Raw genomic sequence first — 23,409 nt, forward strand, 5'->3', positions numbered from 1 at the left:
ACACCCGCTATTGGTCGGATGGCGTGTTTACAGTAGCAGTGCCGCTGAACGGCCTAACCCCCGCCGGTTGCTGTAAAATATTTCCACGGTTGCTGGATTATTCGTAGTTTTTGCATGCAACCAATTTCCAATTCTTGTATTTTTATATATGGCGGATGAAATTCTGTGATGGCAGAATGTCCTTCCTTTGAAATTATACCACGTTTCGTGGATGCGGAGGGAGGAAAACGAAACAGCCAACGCATTCCCTTAAAGAACGAGCGAAGGCAGTGAAGCTGCGGATCAAACGGGAAGCGGGGCACAGGTAGGCTAGAGCAAGGCAACATGGTGTGAAGGCAGGCACCGTTCCGTCCGCCGGTGCATAAGCCAAAGGAAAGAACGTTGCCGGCGAAGGAGGTTAACAAAGGAGCGATTGTTTTAAGATCCGGACTTCGGAGGACAAGTGAGCTCTTCCTTCTGGTGACAGTTCTCCGCACAAGGGCACAGAATCTGCTCGCTTGGGTTTCGTACGGAAATGTATTCTTGTTTTGGTTTCGCTAGCCGCAGATGATATCATCAGTTGGATATATTCTCCGCTGATGTGTATGCTTGCTCATTGCCCGTGTGAGTGGCGATTAGTATCTGTGAAGAGCTGGTAAGGGGAGCCCCTTGCTCGCCCCCCTCCTTCACTGTACCTTTATTCGCAAGATGGCGGCGACCATAGATCGTCTGTCGGCAGCCTTCACATCGCTGCTTCTGTTTCATGGAATATTGTTGTCTGCTGCCAGCAGCAAAGACGAGGGGATCAGAACGAGAAAGGATAGCTTGGTTAAGGAGTTGGAAGTGGAATATTTCCAGGAGCCGGGATATTTTTCAGCAGACGTCCATCGCGACATCAGAGCTGTGTACCCTCGGCGACACAGACGGGCAGTAAGATACACGGAGTACAGCGCACCACCAGTGCAAGAAACTCAGACGGGCCTGCTTTTCACTGTGTCATCCGTACTAGCAGATGCACCACTGAGGAGGTTTACATTGAACAGCACATCCGTGGATTTTAATCTAGTGAACGTTGACGAATCCACCGGCAGTGTGTACCTTGCAGATGGACAACGTTTGGATTACGAGAATGAAAGTATGAGGCGACTGTCCATCGTCGTCAAAGCCACCAAAATAAACGACATGTCAGGTACTGGTAGCAAGTTTCTTCTGCTCGACTACACGATTTATATATCTTTTTTAACACCAGTAATCTTTTCTCCCACACCCACACCAGTTTTGGCCATAGTATTATCCTTGGTTTGATCATTTGATCCTTATCAATAGCCTGTTTCATTATTAGCAAAGCTCAGATATGTTTGATAGTTCTTTATTTCCTGTATGATTTGTATAAATCATTTTTTTTCATTTAACTTGACCGATTACAATTTCCTCCTACCATTAACCTTTTGAAAGGGGTTTGCATAAGTCATGCATGCCTATTACATCTAGCTTCATTGACAGTGCATTAATCTTCAAAGAGAGGGATCATGGCAGATTAAACGTCTTTGAGATAAAGAGTGGCCAGTTTTATTTAACTAAAAAAATGTGTAAAATGTATATATATAGGGTTGGGGCAGAAGAGAGAGGGTTGAATCGACAGAAAAATGGGAGAGTAGGAACATACCTAATAGATAACCGGTACCGTGTTCAGCAAGCATCAGAAACTTGCCTTTCCCAATATCATGAGCAGCCAGTTTTCACTATAGATGCTAGAATCCTGTTTTCAACATCTTGACAGCTTATTTCCTTGCTCTGAGTTAAATGTGCCTTCACTTGACAGCAGGTGATATATCATCAACAAATTATCTGGCATATTTAAACTGATTTACTGTGCAGTTGTGGTTATCAGATAAGGTAAACCTATGGACATCTAGTGTCTGACCACATAGTAGAGTTAAGACTAGTGGTAGCAATTCAAGTTATTCTGATTACTTTTCACCATTAGTGCTAGAAAGAAGTTAAATCCTTATTGGATAATTGCAAGGATATGTTTTTGATGTTTTAGCTGAAAGATTGAGGTGAAATATGTACTCATTTAGATTTAAATAGGTACTCCTCAGAACCAGAGTAATTTATATTATACTGAGTTAAAAGCCATTATACAAACAGCATGGAGGCATAGAGAATAATGTGTTTCCGCTGTTAAAAGTTCGAAGTATTGCCTAAAAGACTGATGGTAAATTGACTTCCCCTGTAGAGGTAGCTGATTGGCTTTGTGTATATAAATGCCCTTGTGTTATGTATGAGCACATGCTTCTAGCAGCTGTCAGTGGTAGAAGTTTGTACACAAGTGTGAATGTGTGTGCAGAAAAATGAAAGGAGTGAGGGACAGATGGGAAAAGAAGCACCGAAATCTTGGTTTATGGTTAAAGCTATAATGATCATGCTCTGATTTTTTAAATCAGATTTTTTGCTTTGATGTCTAAATATTGTGCCTCTGTAGTAGTTGATGTTATGTGTGTGCATCGAAGCTTGCTTCTGCAATGCTTGTAGATGCATGATCATAGTTGAAAACAAATTAGGGGTCATGGGCATCCCTAGACACAGTTGCTACCCAAGAAAATTTAACAAAACAGAGGAAACAGCTCGAGGAAGAAGACCATACCCTCACAGAGCCATAGAGGTGGTAGACTAATATATCACTTCCTCAGACTAAAAAGAAAAAGATATCCATTAAAGCCTGCAGGTGTAGTTGAATGGATATATTTAAAAAAGAGAGATCGTTTTTATATACTTGAGGTTGATTCAGTAGTGTTGTGAAGCGAAATGCTGCCTTAGCACTTAAGCCACTTTCTCCAGGCTCTATTTGAAACAAAAAAATGTGGGAGGGGGAGGGGAGGACATTATTGTAATAGCCTATCGATCTGGGGAAGACTACTGAGTGGTGGTATCGGGTTTCCAGACGCACGAGTAGTTAGTCCGCCGCCAGATGGACGCACGGGCGACATGCCACCAGGCACGCGCACGTCCACTCAACATGCGTTCGCAAGCACGTGCATCACAGTGTGCAACGACGTGTTTGCTCTATTTGCAGACCGATTATCATTTCTCTACTGTTTTCATTTTATTCCTTTTCCCCTTCTCGACCTTGCACTGGTGTCCTCTTGCCCTTTGTTATCCAAATAATATTAAGCTTACATTGTTCTTTCGTCCCAACACGCGCTCGTTCGCGCACTCTCTCTCACACGCAGTAGGGTTCTGGAGGGCTGGTGGGGAGAGGGGTTGAACCACATTTCTGTCAGCGGTGTCTGTGCTGTACAGGCAGGAGCGATCAAAGAGCCAACGCCGTGCAGTCAGCATCCTGCTCGTGCTTTCACGTCTTTACCCAGGCTCGCACTCCTCCTCCTCTCCCCTCCGCTGCCATCGTTATCTGCTTGGTGACAATTTATGGGGGAGGTTAGGGACGGGGTCGGTGGTGGTGTCGGCGATGTCTGTTAGTCTTTGGTGACGTGTCGCCAGTCGTACCTATTGTGCTCGGGAGCTCATCCTCGTTAGCCACTCCTTTCATTGCCACGTTTGAGAACAAAGCGAGAAGGGTGTGTGAGAATGAGAATCATGTGATCGGATTCACACTCCACGGCAACATTTTACATTTTTCATCCTGGTGGTGCGCTCTTTGTCATGAACATGTGCTTGCACGCGCGCGCACGCATTTAAGTTTTGGGGGTTTTTTTGCATTACAAAATCAGGAAAGAGCATCGAGTTGAAGACTTGTTGGCAGGCACTAAGTGCTCCGAGAATGACTATCTTAAAACTGATCGGTTTCCAGCTAGCAGACTGTTTGCCAGATGTACGCAAATCTGCCTTAGACAAAGCTTTGCACAACACGGAAATCACGATACAGAGGCATAAATGGCGGCACAACTGTCTGCAACTTAAATAGTGTAGACGGATGGTCACCAGAATAATACGCAGACCACACACAGAGCCAGCAGAGAAGTTTTTGATTGCATTCTCAATGTCCCGTGTAATTATCGTTATCTTAATATTCGTTTTCACACTCTGTTTCTCTGGAAAATGCAAATTTCCGTTATTACATTATTGAGCTTGCTCAAAGTGACCCCGCTCACACGCACAGTCGTTAACTTGGGCTCATTACCCCTAAACAAATCATTCCGACCGGTGTCAGAATTACGTGGCAACAGTTGTGAAGAATGGGTTGAGTCATGTTGCATGAATGACCAGCACCTAGCGCTAGTTGTTAGGTCCCTTATCTGCTGACAACACCTCAATATTTTGGAGTCTGCCTGGCTGCAGAGGCCCAGCCCACCCATCTGGACGAAGTTTACCTTGTGAATCACCTGTAACAGCACCTGCAAATCATGACCACTATCGTCTCTAACAGGCCTAGCAATTCCGGAACCCCCTACCCTCTTCATCTGGTTGCTAGCAAAAGACATGCTGGCATGGCGGTTTGTTAGAGTGGCGTTCTGGTTGATAAGAGAAGAGTGGCTGGGGAAGAGCAGTCCAGACATTGCGATGACCTTTACTTGCGAGCTGATAAAAGTCAGCTCTGTTCCTCTGCTCCCTCTTAGTTATCGCCTGGCGCCTCTTGTATTCTCGTGCCAGGCTCAGTTAAATACCCGGTAACACGAATCTGTCGCCTGGAAGCAGCAACGACGCCTAGGGTGGAGAAGCGACGCAAGTCTGTGATCAGTCACGGGGCTAGGACATATTATATGGGTTACATTGCTGTACCATATCTTTTGATATGTATATGTGTGTGTGTGTTTTATACTTGCATTTCTCGTTTCTATTTCTGTTTGAATAAACTAAATCAAAGCCTAATAAGAAGTGATGGGAGCTGTTTGCAAGTCTTACAAGGTTGGAGCGACATTTATTTTCTGCGAAGTAATTATTTTTATATTCAGCCGTCAACCGATTCAGCAGCGAGGTAGATACGAGCTTTGAAGCACGGAGCGGTGTTATTATCTAAAAATAACACGCGAGTGACTGAATGTAGACTGACGGTATTTTGAGACAAAAAAGGTGTGTTAAGAGAGGAAGAAAGGTTGAAGCATGTGGCTAAGTTAAAGAAAGGAAAAAAGCCAAGAGGGAGCGACGCGTGCTGAAGAGCAGGGGCGGGCATCTGCAGGTGTGTCAAAGAGCGTAGGAGCGCCGCCAGCACTTCCCACGCACTTTTTGTCCGTAGGTTAGTGTCGCAGTCATCGCTTCTTCTAGCGCAGGTGGTCACGCAGGCAACACATACATCATAATGCGATAGTGGCTGACTCTTCAAATACTATTCCCTACTGTGATCATTTCTCTCTTTCTCGGTACAAGTTCGTTCTTATTCTCTCACTCACAGCGTGATCAGTTATGCGAATTTATTTAGAGCTGGGAGACCCTAGGACTCTGTAAATCCTAATCCCCTTTCCGATTAGATAGCCACATTAGCTAATTCTCCCTTCAGTCGACCGTCTGTCGAAAGGAAATCTGCTGTGTAGACAGACCTACAGCTGTCGAGTGTTTATAGAGGTCAGAGGTGGATGAGTACAAAAGGGCTTGTAGTTTATCGGGGACGATCTTCAACAGGAAGTTGTTCTATCGCGACGGGGGGTTGGGGTGAAAGCAAGCGTGACGCCCTCGTCGTCCCTGATGAGTAGGCTGTGGCGTGTTGTCTTTCTTTTCTTTCAAGGCCCTAACGTCACAGTCAGCCCTTGGCGTGGTGTGTGTCACGTCAAGATTACGTCGCGAACTCGGTATCAGTGTCCAGTATTCCAGGTGGTACCCAGCTTGGTGCTGCTAGCTTTTCTCCCTCGACCCCACCCCACACTTTATACTGATTTATTTTGGCTCGTACGGCTTGAGGTAGCCTTTCATCTCGTAGAGTAATTGTCATAAGCGTAACGTTATAAAGGAAGCAGTTGTAGATTCTCTTGTCTATCTCACACACACTCTCGCACGTACATGCAATCTCCCTTTAGCGCGCACACACGCCCACATACACATGCATAACACTTTTTGTCCTGTGTGTGCGAAACTGTGTGTGTGGAGAGTGTCCAGAAGAAAACCTTGAGCCGACCATGTGGTTACCCTAAACAAACTCTCGGCGCAGTGGACAGTTCCCTTCTTCAGTCAGCCCCCGGCAGGTGCCAGCTGCACGCCTCGTGCTGACTCACTGTTGTCCCCTTAACCCCAAAGTCCCCCGCCGACCTTCGTCCAGTTTCTTTGTGCTTCCTCCAAAACGTCCCGACCCCCCTTGGTATCTTACCATCATTCCCCACCCCACCCCCTTTCACAGTGGAGTAGGCAGATAGGTTTCTCCTCCCGCCACTTATTGTCATCACCGAACAGCTGTCAATAATTTGTCTTTGTGAACCTCTTGATGCCACGTTTCCCTCCCTCTCTGCCTCTGTCCCTATATTTCACACTCTGACAATACAGCGTTGATAGACGTAGGAGTTTTGTTGCTGTCACTCGACACCTGTTATTTATTAGGTTCGCTGTCCTTCATCTTGTTACTTAGCTTCGAGTGCGTGTTAAGTTTGTCAGCACGCGCGCAATTTACGTTAACAGCCGAGCATGGCAAGTCTCGTGCCCGGTGTTACTCTATCCACCCCTCCCATCCTTTTCTCCCCATCGTGCTACATCTCTCCTACACTTCATCCTCACGCACTTGCTTTATTAACTCGTATTAGAGCCTCCATTCTTGACCTTTTCTTTCTTTTGTCGTTATATATTATATATTTTTAGATAGGTTCACTACTTTTACACGAGATACTAAATATTATTTTGGAAGTCCATAATGAGTAGATTAGCAAAACGTTTTTTTTTTTTTAAAAAAAAAAAAAAAACACCCGAAGGTGCTGGCTACATCGATTCAATCATTTTATTCATGTACCGGAAAAACACTTTTTTTGTTTTCCCCTTGGTCAGCAGTTAGAGGCGGTGTATGAGAAGTCAGCAGTCTTTCTGTTTGAACTCGTTCCCTGTTCAGTGGTCAATCATGTGCACGCGTGTGTGCGTGCATGCGCCGTCACAGAGGTCATGTTCTTGTGAGTCACTGGTGTGATCTTTGCGTCGCTGTCTGGCGGGCGGAACTGCTGTACAATGTGCCAGCCTGGACAGAACGGACAAGGGTGATCGACAAGATGATCGAGACATCGTCTTCTGCAGACACTCCTCCTCCACCATCACCCACCCCTTCACTAATACCTCCTCCTCAAACCAACACCCACCCCTTCACTAATTCCTCTTCCGTCCTTCCTCCCTCAAACCAACACCCACCCCTTCACTAATTCCTCTTCCCTCCCTTCCCCCACCGCCATCTTCGTTTTGTAGGTCGGGCGATTTTCAACATGTCGAAAGAAACAAGTGAAGAAAACGAACCTGTGTCGAAAAGTGGGGTTACGAGGGAGTTTAGTAAAGGTCAGACAGACACGAACTTGGTGAACCTGAACTGACAGTTGTTAGTGCAAAATTCCTGCTGGGTGAAAGTAGTTTCCACTTAAGAACAAAAGAGCTTAAAAGAATGAAGTGTAACTTGAGAGTCAGTAGTCAGGGCGCATTGGCACTTATAGATGTTTATATTATATCCTTTATAGCACACAGCAGAAACGGCCATTTCAGTATATTATACAGCAAGGAAGGTAAAAGCAAGCCATACCCTTGTCGCACTAAACTACTTGCATTTTAGGTTTCAAAACGAAATCCAGGCGACAGAATACAAGGGAAGACTAGAGGATCGATCATTTCTGCTTTTCTATGCTAAAGAGGTAACCATGGTAAATCATCAGGATGCTCCTGTTTAGGCTTACATTGTGCTGTAGACTGCCTTGTCCAAGAACAGTCAATGTAGTTGTGCAGAGAAAGAGAGAATCGGACACAGAATGCAATTGTTCGGGCTCTGGGCTAGAATTTTTTTTTAATCTGTGTGTAAAAAGTTTGGTCTGACTACCACCATCACATGCTGCATTCTGCTCTACTTACAGGGTATCATTGTGATATATATAGATCATCCTAGAAGTTTGAAATTGATAGTTTGTGTGGGTGCACAGAGGAAGGTGGGTGAAAGGAGAGTAGAACACAGCACACATTGTTCATCCTCAGGGTAAATGTCAGACAGATTAAAAGGAAGCATTCACTTAGCTATGAGTCATTGACTGGTGTTATCCTATTTAATTTTACAGTGTCCATCAGTGACTGTCATATTTAGGGAGTGTCTGTTGCAAGGGAGAGCATCCTCTTGCAAGGGCCCTTCATTCTCTGTGTAGGACCTGTTGGCCCAACATTATAGTTTTTTATCCGGTTCATTGTCATAGAGTAGAAACAAGGCGGAAAAGATTCTGCAGGTGTCCAAACTTTTGACTTAGGCAAAGATAACAAAAAATATTAGCACTCACACATTCCTTTTAATCATACTCCATCTTGGTTTAGCTGTGTGTGTCTTCACATGAGAAAGGAGGTGGGCAAGAAAGTTTTTTTTTATATTTGAATGCCTTTAAATTCACAAAAAGGGTATAAATAACAACATAATATAATATTGCAATCTCTAATGAAAAAATATAGAAGCTGAAGGCAGCAGCACTACCAAGTCTATGTAATTAAATAAACATATGGACTGTCCCTATCAGAAGTAGTTGACTAAAAACATATGGCAAATGTGCAACACTAATCTTCACAACAATCTCATTGGTTGAAACCAATAGTAGGCAGTTAAAAAGCATTTTAAGAAGAGTATAATTTTCTTTGAATATTATCACAAAGCTCTAAAACAAAGAACAGTGTGAGTTTTGTCCTCCTCAGTCATTTACACATGGGCAGATTTGTTTGACACCTCCATACATCATTCATATATATAGTTATAGAGATACTATATTTTAGTGTAGATCCATGTGGTGAACATATAAAAATATACATTTTGAATAAAAATCACATGAAGTAAAAAAGAAAAACATAAATATATCATATAAATTGTGATTTGTCACTTTTTTTCACTTTCTGTCTTTCTCACACACACAAATCTAACTACAGTATCAAATACATAATCTTTTAGGCCAGACATTAAGTTGAAACTATCATAAGTACGTTGACCATGCTTTGAGACATTTCATAATTTGATTGCATAGTTTCTGTGGCACATTGTGTTCAAAGCTCACCAGACAGTTTGCATTACTTGAGCAGTTATCCTACATGAGTATACAAAGATGGGGAAAAACAACGGCGCTGCCAAAATTTAGAAGGAAAGCATGATTTATAGGGGAAATGGATAGCCGAGTGGTTAGGGCGCTGGCATTCAAACTGAGAGCATGTAGTTTCAATGCCTGAGTAGTGAAGCACGCTTCTCCCAGTCAACCCAGCTGGCAGGTACCTGACTCCTTAGAGAGTTTTGGAAGGTAAGGCTGCGAGGAAGAGGAGATGGGCACCACCTTCATGTAAAACAGCCCCCAGCAGTCAAGCACCTCACCCTATCCCCAACAACCTGAAAAGGTTAGAGGATGACATTTACCTTACTTTACATATGATTTCAAGTACCATTTGACAAGAAAATAGGAAGTGCAGTTCAGATTTCTCAATATTTTTCCAGAAATAACAGATACGATCAATGCCTGGGTCTGCTGGTTATGGCTTTAATAAAAGCACCGAATCTGAATAAGGCATCCACTCACACAAGCATTTTTTTTTTTCGGTCATGGTGTTATCTGTTTGCTGATACTTAGGTTTATTGTATGGTTGACTGTCGTTTTATTTGTAGTCTTTTGTGTTTGCAATGCATTGAGGTCATATCCACATAGAGAAATGTATTTTATAAATCCAATTGTTAATTATTATATTTTCCACATGCTGCTCTTGCCACGAAAAAATCAAACCACACTTGTACAAAACCATAATGATATTAATCGTGATCTTATTGTTGAATGACTATTTAGTAAAAACCTTTCTGGAGTGCCTGCTTTCACTTTTTTTGGGTCAGTGAAAAAAACTAGTTCTTTATAAATCTTAAATAATAGTACCTACCACATTTTCCATGGGCAGTTGTATATGGTGATTTTAAAGATACTTTCCTTAAGGCAGTTGTATAAACTATCAATTTGTTTTCAGTCCTGAGGTTTCTGTATTGTATAAAAGCTTGGGGGAAGTGGGGCAAGAAAGGGAAGGTGAACAGTTATCAAGCCAGTCCAACACTTTTGATATCCCTGTTACTTCCCTGTAGGCTTTGGCTACTAATGCCTGTCTGAACACACAATAGGGGAATAAAATTTAATCCCAGGTATTTGTAAGCTTTAAAAAGAGAGAGAACTTTACTATAACACAGCTACATTGGATGATTATGGCCATTACCAAAATGTGAGTCTGATTTAATGTACATTAGCCCTTTAATACACATGCAGGCTTCCACCCACTTGTCTCCCTCCCTTCCCATCCTTTGCCACACATCTGCATGTATTTACAGAGCACATATATATATTAAAAACATACATTCTTAAAGGTCTATAAGACATGATAAAGAATATTGCTCCCAGATACATAATTATGTTTCTATTACAGCATCCTGTTAGTTCAGGATTGGTTTTACACCAAATATCTTTTTAAATTTAAAAAAGTGCTCATATTTTGGTGGTTTATAATACACAAATTCCCAGCTTCATCACACCGCGGGTCATGATATTCTTGATTAGTTTTCTCCATTCCAGTTGCCAGCCGCCAGGAAGATTATGAAGATGGCTGGAGAGCTGCAAGCCTGGCGCCGTTATCTTGGCAGTTATAGACCATGTGTGGTCCTTAGAAAAATCGTCCTTTCCAGCATTTGGAATCTGTCTTCACTAGTAGTCAAGGGATTAATCTCTTTTTCTCAAGATATTGATTAAACATCTGCATGTCTGTTCCACTGCACAACAGCGTGTCAAGAGCCTTCCACATTTGCCTTGCGGCACACACCCCTTTCATAAATTTTGGTTCTGAATCCTTTCCTACATGTTTTCTTTCTTTCCCCCACGTTTTTTTTAAAAAAAACAACAACCTAGTGCTGCAGAAAGGGAAGTGATGAATAAGAGAGGGGAGCAAATGAAGTGTATTGATTTGGCCATCAAGCCCATAAGGTAAAGGAGGTTTTACATATTAACAGACATTTGACATCACAGGTCACTTCCCAGTGAATATAAGAATACTGTGTGATCTAATTAATAATCATCTACAAGATAGTAATGACAATAATAAAGATTTCTTACAGAGCATCATTTCCCAATGGCTTTAAGTACCACAACATGATTATGGTACATACAGCCTAACAACATTCTTTATTATTTAACAATCAAGCACACGACTTTCCACAGACTGTCAGTCAGAAGTATCACAGAACAAGTGTCCCTATTCAGCAGCTGCTCAGCTGGGGAGGAAGTGTTTTTCAGACAGTTGGGACAGCAAAGGCAAAGCACGCAGAAAGATATTCATGTGCAATTTTAATGCCTTTGCAATATATAACAAGATTATTAAATATAAGATTGTCATTTAAATCCCTATGTAACAAAAGTCAACTGAGAAAGTTTTTATAATTATTTACATTTTTTTATTTACTTATTTTTGTTGAGATATTTAATGTTCTTGCAACATTTTTAAATGGTGCATCCACTCAGGTTCTTTTTCGCAAGAAGTTTACTTGGTCTTATTTAATCAAAATCAATAAATGCAGAGAGAAAAAAGTTTGTCAGTTGCTGCATCTGTCCAAATGCTCCACCCTCAAACACACTTTGACAGAACAAGGGATTAGAACTCCTCAGTAACATCTAGTCATTCACTAAGCATAGCTACCTTCCACAGCTTGGTGATTCAATTTCCTGAACAACAATATCTTCAATTACAGTTACCTTGACCGTCTCCTTGTTTTTTTGCTTTTGATTTCTCCAGGGGTGAGATTAATTTGCAGTTTTGTGAAACATTGATGATGTACACAAGCAGATCTAGTATCAGGGAAGTGTGTGTGTGTGAATATTAAAATTGTGCTTAAATGCATATCTATATTTATACAAGCAAGTGTGTAAAAAGTGTGATTTCATAGCTGATTTGCTTGTAATCAGCAGAATTGGTCACTGATTTGTTAGCATTAAACCTGCCTGGAAGTTGTAATCAGTTCCACACACTAAGGGACAGGACTATCATGCTGCTGTAGAGTTACTATGCCTAATTTGTAGCAACCCTCTCCTTGGGTAACATGTTTTCCCTCTCTTCTTGGGTAACATTATTCTTAAGGTCGTTTTGCTTTGGCCCTCATGCCAGGAGGCTGCCTCAGGTTACAGTGCCCCTGCATTTTGCTTTGTGCTAAGAGATCTGTTGAGTCAGACAAAGTTAATCTTGTGCCACAAACAGTGCAGAACCTTTGGGTATCCTGATGGAAAGTTGCAGTGGGTGGGTGAAGTAAGAGCTACAAAAAGAAAAAAAGCAGCCAGGAAGAAAGCAAAATGATGCAGCCTTGGTTGTCAGTTTTCTATGTAGGTTTTTGTTGCATTTTAAGTGATAATGCTGGTTGCCTGATAACAGTTAATAGCAATACCAGGTGCAGATTTGAATAATATTAATAGTTTGATAATATAAATATGTGTGTGTGTAGATGTGCTTGTATTTATGCATGCATATACATTCATATATGTGGGAAAACTTTCATTGATTTATAAATTGATACTATAAAAGCCTTCATATGTTTGCACAATTACAGGATCCTGGTTTTGCTTTTATGGCTCTTATTACTTTTAGTTCTGAAAAACATGCTATGCACATAATGGCTCTTATTTTTTTTAGTTTTAAAGAACAATCTGTGCATGTAATGACATGGTTATTTTGCTGGAGAGTAAGGAGGGTACAGCGTACATATATTTCAGTCAGATATTGGACATATCTCAAACGAATGTGAATTTGAATATGAAATTATATTTCAAAACTACTCTGATAGTAATAAATGTAGCTGTTTATACATTTCTCACATCTCCTGATTATTCAGTATCTTACTATAGCTTATAAAACATTCCTAGAATATGAGGTTATGAGGGTTTGAAACAAATATTTTTTTCCAGATTAAATGCAAAACTGTAGTAAATTTTATCTGAAGAAATAACTGACTCTAAATCACTTTAAAATATATCTTTTCTTGAAAATAGATGTGGTCTTCATAACAACAACATTACCTGTGATGGATGTCAATGATGAAGCGCCAGTGTTCCGAAATGAGCCCAAACCATACCTTGCCACAGTTGCTGCTACAGAAATGGCAGGGAGCATCATTTTCAAACTTTTGGCCAGTGACGATGATGCCAACTCACAAGTTGTATATGGTCTTGTGTCTGGTGAGTAACATCTTTTAGTGGTAACATGCTGAGAAATTTATTTTGAATCACCAAATCAGCCTTTGAGCAAAAACTAAATGTAACATTTATATTAACTTCGACATGATTATAAATTGCTATTTTGTAAGTAACTGAAATTTATTTTTCTGTGAATTATAGTCTTCATTAGAAATCTAGATTACTTTTGTTTCAGTTGTCCCTGAATCATACAGAGAAAGGTTTGAAGTTTTTACTGCCTTAGAAGATGACAAAGAATATGGCAAGATAGCCGTTGGTCATCTGAAGACTAAGGGGACAGGACGGTATGCACAGGATCAGGAAATAAAGGTTGATGTATCTGCGAGAGACCTTCTAGGGGATCCTTTACAGCTCACGGTGGTCACAGTACGAGTTCTAGTAGGTGTGCGTCCACCACAGTTCTTTGAAGATCCATATCATGGTGTGATGTACGAGAACAGTCCAATCATGCAGATGTAAGTACTTAAATGAGGTCATTATTTTTTAGACAGCTTTACCTGCCAGCAGGTCATAGATGCTGGCAGGTTAATGGGATATATCACTCTCTCTCCCTTGTCATAAAGAGGTATTTTTGTTTCGTTTTGTTCTAGTTTTTTTGTTGTTGTTGCTAGATTGATCTTTGAATTTATTAAGAATCAAACTGGGTACATATCCCTAGATAATATAACTTAAACCTTGAAATAAAAGAGCCAAACTATGCATGTATCAATCTCTGTTGGTCAGCATGCTCAACCATGAAACAGAATGCCAGTGGTTCAAGGCCCACTAATCAGCATGGCTAGATAATGCTTACAGAATACTGCCTACCCAGCAGAAATGGGGGTACCTAATAATGAGGGGAGATAATGTTAGCAAAAGGAGAGTAAACTTCACATTCAAAGACACCATGGATCACTTGCAATCATAAACCCTATGACCGCTTGCAGTTACCAACCCTATGGCCACTTGCACTCGCTGGTCTTATGACAACTAGGCTTGTGGACGCTTCCTCTGAGGGACCAGTTGATCATTGTCAACTTTGTATCTTGTGGAATAAAGTACTTCTGTAATTTATGTTTTAACTGCTTGTGTAGAGTGACTACTCCAGATGAGAAGGAGCTTGTTGTTGAAGTGAAGAGGTTTCAGTCTGGCCAGATCAGATTTGATCTCGTAGATGAAAAGGGCCAGCCATCCACAGTGTTCACCATAAGCAGTGATGGACGAATATCAAACCTTAAGGTAAGCATGAGATGAGACATTAATTTCTTTAAAGGTCATTTGAGGCAAGATTCTAGTGCAGTATGTATTAATATGTAGTTTACTAAGTCAGTACAATACATTTTTTATAGAAGAAAGGAAATAAAGCATACATATAAGTCACGTTTCTTTTATATATATTGTTATTTATGTCAGCAAAAAAGATGACATGTTCATCTTATGCTGAGAATATGAAATACAATGTAGGCTATGATTTATCATTTAAACTATTGATATATTCTTTGACAATATTTTCACAGATTAGTAAGTGCTGATTTCAGTGATGATGTGCTTTGTAGGTATTGGATTATGAGTCTGTAGAGAGATCACAACAGCCACTGCAGTATCGATTAGTTCTTCGGGTACATGAAGATCTTGGCACTTCTACTTTGTCCAACAATGCGACTGTAAGTCAAAGAACTTTAGAAGTATTTATTTGCTGAGTCAGCACTTGAAGCTTGTAAACAAATTGTTTGCTATTTTTAGTTTTAATTTGAGGAATTTGCATGTGAAACTTTAAAGATTTGAACATGAAAGCTTCTCAGAAATAATTAAGATAAGAAGTCAAGTGATTAATACTTTTAATTAAGTTGTTATAAGTATTTTCCGCTGAAGCTTACATCTGAATAAAAAGTTGGCTCATTGATTGCTTCTAGTGCAGATTACATTTCCTTGTTTGTGTGAGAAAGTGGGGTATTGAAGTCAGTAATTGAAATATACCAGACTTAATTATTGGGACATAGTTGAGCTTTCAGAATACTGAAGGACAGAGGAAGATGCTGAAATCCATGATTGATATTTAGCATGCCATAAGGTTTTGACCTGTGTCTTTCATATGTGCTGTTAAATGAAGTATGTCAACATGTTTGAAGTTTTGAATAATCTTGGAATTTGTTTTTTCTGCCCAGCTCGTTGTCACTGTTTTGGATGTGAATGACCACAAGCCTGAATTTGAAGTATCCCAGTATCTTGAAACAGTATCGGAAGATCTTCCAATCAATGCCACTGTGACAGAAGGTTAACAAAAATTTTAGTAGTGACTTTATTGTTTTACTTTACACCACACAGACAAGAAGTTTAGTGAAAAGGTTTGTTTAATGCCATAGAAGGCTAATGAAACGAGAGCTGGAGCAGTACTGTTTTGTGTATTATGCTAGAAGAGTTTACGAGTTCTAAGGTAACCACAGCTGAGCAGTTAACTAAATAATCAACAGTAAAGCAGACATAGTTTTTTTTTTCAGTGAGGGCAAAAGACCTTGATTCTGGAATGAATGCAGAGATTGAATATTCTGTGCTCAGTGATGACTTCTTTGTGGATACGCGAAAAGAGGGAGATTACAACTATGTTGGTATTATTAAAGTGAAAAGGTGAGCAAATGGCTAAATGGTAATTGGTCAGCAAGAATTAGTTTAGTTTATTTCCATTTTTTTTAATTATGATCTTCACCAGTTTTCAGTTTTTTGAATGATTAAACATGAATAGCAGGGTCTAGGTGGGAAAAAACCCCAACTAAAATGGCTCTTGTATACTTTTATACATATTCACATATAAAAATACATGCTGTTTATATGCAGATCTTTATGTACCTATTTTTTGGAGATGCTCCCTAACCACACCAGCAAGTCCAGTGTTTCATCCTTGTTAAAATATATTGTTGCAGAAGTTATCAAAAAAGCAGAACATGTTAATATCTTTCAAACAACAACAAAAGCACAAACATACAAGCTTTCAAAATTTTGGATGGCATTGTTTCAGGCGCTTGGACTATGACAAGATTCCGGGCCATTTTTATGAGTTGACAGTTTTTGCCACTGACAAAGGAATCATTCCCAAGTCGAGCTCTGTCAACATACGTGTCACAGTGTTGAATGTTAATGACGAGGCGCCAGAGTTTACTAGCACTACCAGCATCATTTCTGTTGATGAGAATGCACCTGTTGGCACTGTCATTGCCATTGTACAGGCAGTGGATCTGGATGGAGATGCTATCTCTTACTTCTTTTCTCGTAAGTTATTGCATAGTTACCATTTTTATATGCTTTGTTTTTTTTTTCTCTTATAAATTTTTTATGGCTGAAATCTTTCCATAAATGTGTTAAAATACTTACATTCAGTATACAGTTAAACACAGCATACAGTTCAATTGCAGCAGCCTTTCATGATATTTTTGAGTGTAAGAGCTATATCACCTTGTATTAAACATGAGTGCAGGTGAAAGTTGTAACTCATTGTCTTTCAGCTCGTCTAACTGAGAAAGAAAACTTCCATATTGATTCCACTGCTGGGTTGATCTCTCTTGCCCGTGCATTACCTGATGGGACCGACTTTTACATCCTCAATGTCACAGCATATGATGACGGATCTTGCTGTGGAAAGACGAACACTTTGTCCAATGAGAGTTACATCATTGTGCAAGTGGTAGATGTGAACACACATAAACCAACTTTTGAACATTGTGATGAATACAGCAAGGCTAAAGTGAGAGAGCACACGTCTCTAGGCGGATTTGTACTTCAGGTCAGTGGTAGAAAAAATTTAATAACTTTATACAGTCATCTGCTCATTAAAACAAGGGCAGCCTTGTACAGATTGCGTGATTCATTACATTTAGCTGAGGTTGTTTGTCCGAAGTGATAATAGTTTATTCTTTGTTTGATTAGGTTTTGATAATTTAAGGATCTTTGAATTATCTTCTATGTTTAAAGACAAGTTGTATAATATAAATCTTCAAGTTGCCCCTTGAACCAAGAGTGCATTAGTAATATTAAAATGCAGTTTAAGCTAAGTTTCATCATTTCATTAATTACAGTCATACACTTATACTTATTCCATAAAGAGCCTACAGTCTTTCACAGTTTTCATTTTAAATCCCAGTCACCACTAAACTGGTTTTTGTTATTTTTAGGTGCAAGCTGAAGATGCAGACAGAGGCCAGAATGGAGAAGTGAGCTATGCTATCGTGTCACCTGTGGATAACACCTTCCGCATTGGTCGCAGTGATGGCAGGATTGTAGTAGGACGAGACATTGACAGAGAATCACGCTCCGAAAAATACATACAGGTGAATATTTACATTTAATTACTAAGTTGGCTACTTGCTCGTTTTTATATCAATAATTTAGTTAAACACATCATATGGATAAACTAAGAAATATTATACCACAGAAAGTATGAGATCTACGGAAGAAAGTTGTTGCTTACTGATCATGCTACAGTTCTGAAAACATATCTCTTAGTATCGAATCATTAACAGGCAGCAAGTTACCCTGGAATAGCTTACTTAAAAAAATACAAAAAATTAAACAGAAGTAAAAAAAAAGTACAAAGTATGCAGAAATCAACTGTTTTACCTTAAATCATCCTAAAAATCATTTTTTTTTTGTAACTTTAGTAGGAGTCAGTTGTGTCTAATGAGATTTTGGAAGAGTCTTAGACACACAAAGGGCATTGCGGATGATATCACAATCTGTTAATATTTTCCTGCAGGCAGTAGACTTTAAAAAATTGCAACAAGTAGAAATAAATGAGCAGTTATTAAAATAACCCATATTACATTATATTAAGAGGTACAAGTCTATTTAGTTTGGCACTTTAATTTGTTGGCAGTCACTATTTTCTTGCAGAAAAGAGGGCTGTGATAGGAAATGTCTAAACTTCCTGTCAACCTTCCTTTTTTGTCTAATGGCCATAGTTGTTCTTGGACATGCTTCAGCTAGCATAATTATTGTTTTTTCCCTCACATTTCGTGTCCATAATATTTGTGTAAAAAATAAACTGTCATGGACATAAATTATGAACTACTTGCCTAAGGTGCAGCCACAGAATTGTGGTCATATATTTTTTAATGCTTTGTTTGCTTTGTTTATTTAATCTTTTATTTTTTAAGTACTGCATCTTGCATATTGTATGATATACAGAAACTGTACTACTACTCACCAACTTTGTAACATCCACAGAATGTATCATCTGGATTTTTATTGACAATTATTTGAAGATAAGAACTAGAGTCTTACTTTTGCTGTAATACTGAACTGTTGAACTGTGCATTTTGTAACTTGTTGCTATCTTAGGTGACAGTGAATGGCATTGATGGTGCCAACCCACCCTTAGATGGCTGGTGTACTTTTCGTATTGAGGTAGAAGACATCAACGACAACCGTCCTGTTTTTGACCGCCCTTCTTACAGTGCAGACATCACAAGTGACACTCAGCGTAATCAAGTCATCATTGCCGTGAGGGCCTATGATGCAGACATTGGGTTGAATGGAGAAATTGAATATTCTATTGTCAACAATGATGATGGCATATTTGCCATCTTACCTGCAAATGGATTCATTGTCTTGAATGGCAATCTTATTGGGGTATGTTGCCTAGGCTGTGCTTATTAATGGTGGCATGTCAGTAAGAGATATAATCTTGGGGTGATTATTATCTACAGATTAAAAAAATGCTGTCCTGTAACTAGTCATAACGTGATGAAAATTATGGCTACAAACAGCTTTCCTAGTGATGTCTCTAGCTTTGTTGGATTAATTACAGAGGTTATAATTCTTTGCTTTTGAAAGTGTTATTTATTTATTTTTTTTTTTGCAGCTAACGTCATACACGCGGACAGTCATGGCTAAAGACAAAGGCACTCCCTCCCTTAACAGCACAGTTACTGTGACCATTGCCGTTGCTACGGGAACTAGTATCCCACCATCTTGGGATATGGATTATGATCAGAAAGTGTATTCTGTGGATGAGACTGCCCCAGTAGGCACTTTGATTGCCAGCATGAGCTGCAACTCCAATATTGATGATGAGCGTGTGGAGTTTCAGATCATCCAGGAGGATGGTAGCAGCAGTCAGTCGACCGGCACCTTTTCCATTGCTGTCAATGGAAACACCATGAACCTTCTTGTGGATGGCAAGCTGGATTACGAGACTGTCAGCAGCTACACTGTTCGTCTCCGCTGCCTCGTGAGTACATGGCAGAAACATGATCATGGGAGAGTTAATCATCCTGACCTCATCACTCATCTTTTTATCACTTTTCTGCCTGTCCCAGTGTCCCATATCAGTGGCATATCTTTGATGAGCATTGCATTGTAAACTTTTGGTTATTCAACCCTTGTTTCTAACGTTCATTTGATTTCTTTGAACTGTTTGACTCGTGTGAGGTAACTATTTCTTGTGTCATCCTGCATGCCTAACTTAATCAGTCTGGTGTTCCTGTGTATAATTGTGTATTATTTAGTGCTGAAGGTCTCATGTAACATGTACCTCAAAGTTTTAAAAAAATTTGTATGCATACACCCTACCTCCTGACAGGAGGAGTTAATGGCATTTATCATACCCCCTAAAAAAAAAATTACACCCAGACATCTATGTCCATCATAGGCATTGAACCATTTAAAAAATAGCATTTCTTCTTCAAGAGATAATAGGCTATACTTGTCCTTTAGCCATCTAAAATTGACTCCCTGACAGCAAGCTAGCACATGTTTGACTTGCAGGAGTCTCCAGTGGGCACCAGTCACCAGCTACCTCACTGTTGGGGGAGGGAGTCAACTTTAGAGAGAAAATGTAGCCTATTATCGTCGATCATTTGTAAATCTTCAATAGTTAACAAAAATTTTTTTTTCATGGCAGAATTTTGGTCCAGTGACTCTGCAGTCAGAGGTGAATCCTACAATACAGCTTATGGACAAGAATGATGAGCTGCCATACTTCCAAGGGACCAATCGTCAAGGACGATATCCTGGTAGTGTTCCTGAAAATATGGACCCTGGTCAGGATGTCATTACCATTACAGGATATGACGATGACGTTACAACACAGTTCAGTGAGGTCAGAGAGACACTTTCCACTATTTTTAGAAATAATCATTTGCTAATGTACTGATAATATCCTGACATTTTCTTTTTTTTTTTTATCTTTTTTTGTGTGAATAATTTGTCAAAATCTTGTTAGGTGATGACACATTAGTGAACAGCTTCAAAATGTGGTTGCATGGTGAAATGACATGAAATGTAGGAAGTGTAGGATTATGACTGGTCTGACAAAACTGCAGCAGCAGGAAAGTCTGTGGATGTGCCTAATTAACATGTTCCCCACTCTCCCATTGGTGTACATAAGGGTAAACATGAACAGTTACACTTGTGTGCCATGGACATAATACAATAAAGCCACTTCAAGTCATCAGCTATGGTTGCTGGCTTTTTTTTTAGTGAAATATGTAGCTTGTTAAGGGAGGGTAAAGGTGGCTGATGAAGCACAGATGATGAGTTAATAGTGACTGAAGTAATGCTGAATTAAAGACTTGACAGATTAATAGTACGTCAACATTCTGTTTTGTTTATTAACAGCTGACTTTTCGCCTAGAGAAGCCAAGTGACGATTTTGAAATAGTGCCTGCGGCAACTCGAAACACTGCAGTCATCCGCACCAAGCGAAAGTTTGACAGGGAGCAACAGAGCTATTATGATCTAGCTGTCATCGCCACTGACAGTGTTAATTCTGACAGACCTGGTCACATCCCACCTTTCACACCCAACAGTGGTGAGTGGCACTTTATTTTTTGTGGACATTCCAAGGGCAGATGGAAGTAGTGCTTTGTTGATGTTCCAAGGGCAGATGTCAGTAGTGCTTCATTTAGTTGATGTTGCGAGGGCACCAGTGCTATTTAAATATTGTTGTGACTGAGGCTGTAAAGGGCTTTGGGAACATTCTAGTGCTTAAATATTAACAACTATTTAATACAAATTAGAAGCTTATTAAATTGTATTGTTTTTAAAACATTTTAATGTTTCCTGAGATTCCTAAATTTCATTTTGAGAAAGAACAACAAACTGTAGAGATGATGATACAAATTTTTTGCCAAAACATGTGGCTAAGAAGGTACGTAGACAACCTGTCTATTTGAGTCGATGGATGTGCATATATATTTTTCAGCTCGAGTGACGGTGGAGGTTTTCATAAAAGATCAAAATGACAATGACCCCTACTTTCCCCACTCTCAGTATAACGTGACAGTTGCAGAGGACCAGTATATTGACACTGTCTTTGCAACGATTACTGCCAAAGATCCTGATGAGAGTAAGAAACTTTGCTAAAAATATCATCCCTGATTTTGTGTGTGTGTAGATGTATGCATGCACACAAAACATCATTTCACAAACATATTGATGCATGCAAATCATGTTTGCCATACAAGTATGCAGTTTACCTGATGCTTGTTTGTATTTCTGAAACAATAAGACTACCTTCTAAACTCCTTTTGTGTGCAGCTGATGTGGGTCGATTGAATTATTTAATCATTGGGGGAAACAGTCCCCTCTACAAATTTGGTGTGAAATCAGCAACTGGAGGTCTTTTTGTAGCCAAGACCCTTGATTATGAATCAAGTGACAGGGTAAGGAAGACAAAATATGTATGACCTCAAGATTTATTAATTGTTGTGGATGGCAGAACTTAAATGACTAATGACTGTAATCATTTCCTTTTACATTGTAACCTTTTGCTTCCCATTTTTGACAGTATCTTTGTGTTTTATCTCCACCTCTCCCCCAACCTTTGCTCTCTTATATCTTTATACATGCTTATGTACCGTACATAACAGTAATGCACATAAACATTTGCCACTCATAGAACAGTTATGTGGGCTCACATTGTTTTGGAAGATTCTGCATTGCCAAAAACTGTTTTATAATATAGATTTGATAGAAACTTTTATTAGAGACTTTTAATTGATCTCAAGTTTTCTGCATCCTGTTTATTTTTAATTTAAAAATAGTTTTTCCGACTTACCTTGAATGTCACTGATGGAATCCACACGGCTCAACATTTGTGGAAGTGACAGTGCTGGATGCCAATGACAATGCTCCAGAATTTACAGAGAGAACTTACAAAATTGAGAACAAGCTTGTAGAGGAGGATACCAGTGTTATCACCAGTCCTAAGCTTTTAGTCCAGGTCAGTGGAAACACATCTATGCTCAGTTATTGGAAATCGGATTATCATTTTTTGGTATTTTTTTGCTATTTTTTTTCACTTTATTCTCTCTTTAGTTTTGTTTAGTGACACCGATAAAGGAAAGAGTGACATTTTACTTTTTATTCAAGGTGAATATGAATATCATTGATTCAGCTGTTGCTTGAATTAAATGAACTGGCTTTTAAAAAGCTGTAATGATAAGATGGTTTACCAAGATTGCAACTTTGTCAATGGTGTTTATATATCTCTGAATGTGTTGAGTATGCATCAAACTATAGAGCTCCTTTTTTATTTTCACTATTTGTGATGGTGGGAGATCTGGCAGACTGGTAATTAATATTTATGGTGTCTATATAGGTCAAAGCAACAGATAGAGATGAAAATCGACCAAATCAAATTCGATACTCTCTCCAAGGATATGGAACTGAGGCCCCCAACCAGTTCTTTCGCATAGATCCCATCACCGGCGATGTCTTTGTCATCAAGCCACTGGACCGTGATGCTCCAAATGGCCGTGCAAATTTTCAGTTTACAGTTGTGGCCAAAGATGAGCCTAACCAGCCTTGGCAATTTGGTTATGCAACAGTTGAAGTATGGCCATCAGACATTAATGATAATGCACCCACATTTGACAGCAGCCGTCTGCAAGGGTCAGTTCCTGAACACTCACCACCTGGTAAGAACATTATCAAAGATGATTGTGTTGTCATCTTTTGTCAGAGGTGACTGTGTTGACATGTTTGTCAAAGGGGATTGTATTGATATTTACAGGGAATGAACATGCATATTTTTAGGTACTGATTCATGCATATTTTTCTTTTTTTGTATTTTTAGCCTGTATGTATAATTCATGTTGTCTCTAAGCCATTTAAACTATTG

The 23,409-nt window shown here is 39.6% G+C and overlaps 1 pseudogene; it reads left to right on the top strand.

Annotated features, from left to right (window-relative positions):
• Positions 1-226: 226 nt before the first annotated feature.
• The window catches only part of LOC112577413, a 42,370-nt pseudogene continuing 19,187 nt past the window's right edge, over positions 227-23,409 (top strand).

Source organism: Pomacea canaliculata, linkage group LG12 (genome assembly GCF_003073045.1).
Source record: "Pomacea canaliculata isolate SZHN2017 linkage group LG12, ASM307304v1, whole genome shotgun sequence".
NCBI lineage: Eukaryota > Metazoa > Mollusca > Gastropoda > Architaenioglossa > Ampullariidae > Pomacea > Pomacea canaliculata.